The sequence below is a fragment of the Triticum aestivum genome, chromosome 4A, assembly GCF_018294505.1.
Source record: "Triticum aestivum cultivar Chinese Spring chromosome 4A, IWGSC CS RefSeq v2.1, whole genome shotgun sequence".
NCBI lineage: Eukaryota > Viridiplantae > Streptophyta > Magnoliopsida > Poales > Poaceae > Triticum > Triticum aestivum.
Window position 1 is genome coordinate 706,977,424 of NC_057803.1, and position 2,225 is coordinate 706,979,648.

Sequence of the window (2,225 nt, forward strand, 5' to 3'; positions counted from 1 at the left end):
CCTCCTCCGCCTCGCAGCGCTTGACGTTCGATCTGCCTCTTGCAGGCGAACGAGCGCGAACGATCTTACCATTTTGTTGGGCGCCCACCGGAGCTCCTCGTCGGTGGCACGATGGAGCTTATCGACCCAGCTCCACGCAGCGATGAGGCGCCTAGCGCCTTTAGCCTTCCTCACGAAGTACCCGTCTTCGTACACCTCCGCAAGACGACGCACCCGCCCCCAGATCTCCATCGCCTCCTTTTTCCAGGCGGCATCATGGGCTTCACAGGCTGCCTAGTACCCGGCATCCTTCTCCGCCATCTCCTTCTTGAAAGCAACTTGCCTGGTTTTCTCAGTCGGCGGTAGCGACTTCCAAAGACAAAGATCGTACTGGCCCCAAAACCTCGTCCAGGGGCGCCTAGGGGTCCTTGTCGCTGCTCCTTCGAGTGAGCGTCCTCGGGGGGGGGGGGGACTCCTTGTCGGTGCATGGGCAGACCGGCGGCGCCATGGCAGAGAGAGAGAGATAGATAGATAGATAGAGAGAGAGAGAGAGAGGGAGGAGGATGTAGATGAGAATGCAGGCGAGATGACGTGAGTCAGGTAGTATTTATTGGCGGTCGAAATCTAGATCGACGGGAACAGTACATACGCCGATCGCCGGAATTTACGAGTAATGTAGTTTGAATTACACACGATTCCCGCAGCAAAATCCGTGTGTGATCATAATATCAGACGGTTCCCAATGCAGAACCTTGGCTGATTAATAACGCCCGACACTCACCTTTCAAACCTCGAGGCACGAAATAGAGTGCCAATCATGTGGGGGGTGTTTGTCTTGCTAGATTTTACATTTTCTTTTTTGAACACCAGATATTTACATCGACTGATGATTTTTTAACTCGCAAGTACACAAATATGATTTTTCAAACCGTTATGATTAGCCGTTGCATGAAGATGCAGTTTAAATTTGAATTACAGACATTAAATGGCTAGAAAATCACTTAAATATCTTCAAATGGTCAAATGACCCCTAAAATTTTCAAAAAATTTACATGACAGTTGTATTAGTCCACGTTACACGTAGAAAAAAACTGAAGGACATAAGAGTTGACAGGTTTAGTCCTAGTAGTGATGCTCGTCCCGTTTGTGTCGATTGAGGAATATTCATTGTAACACCCCTGGTATTACGAACTTGTTTAGCACCACGCTTAAGCCTTAAGAGTAGCTAGCAAATAAGCTCATCGCATTTTAAATTTATTTCACGCATAAAATAATAACCAGAATTTAGTTGACTCACTTTGGTAATTAAAAGAAATCAAGTTTACATTGTAAATCAATTTATTCTAGGGCTTGATAATGCCTAATAAGAATTCTAACAAACAAATTGGGAATAAGTTATTATTTGTTATGGCATGAACAACAATTTCTATAACCAAAAATATAATGTAACCAATGTTTGGTGCTTAAATAAAGTTGAAGTACCGAATTGCATTGACGGATAGTTGGGACGGGGTTGTGGAAACGACTGAAGTTCGGGCGAGACGTGTAGCCGTTTTTGCGTCACTTTACAAACCGTGCTTGGCACGTTCCCTGCAGTCGGAGCCTTGGACGCAGCGAGCCGCCTGCGCGAGAGCTCCCTCATCCGTGCTGTTGCTGTTCCCTCGACACACTCAGCACACACCGGCACTGTAAGCTCTTTCTTTTTTAGAAAAGGAAATATATTAATATCACACCTTCTACATTGACTAATGCATAGAGCTATTCTTTATTACAGGCTCAAAGCTCCTTAGATGTATCTTAACCTTAGATCGATGATACACAACAACCGTACTAAATGCCATTCTTATTAGGAACTACCTCTAGCAGTACAATTTGCGTAGTAATATAACCTCTCGTAATCAATCGTTTGATGGACGCAAAATACCAGGTGAATGGTCCCAGCTGTGAAGATAACGTTCCCTCAGCCGTGCATGGCACCAATCACCGCGTTGTTGACACACTCAGCACACACGGGCACTGTAAGCTCTGAGTATGTTTGTCTCCTAGTCTCCTTTAATCAAAGATGGGGATCAAAGGGACAGAAAGATATTTTTTCTACGCACGTTGCAATCCGAATCTTCAAGAGCATATGCTGAGCAGTGCGTTCCTGACTTCCTGTGCTGGCACACAGCCAATGATACACAAGCAGCCAGACACGCACAGAGGCACAAGCATGCATGCGCACGCTGCACCGAGCACGCGAGCTG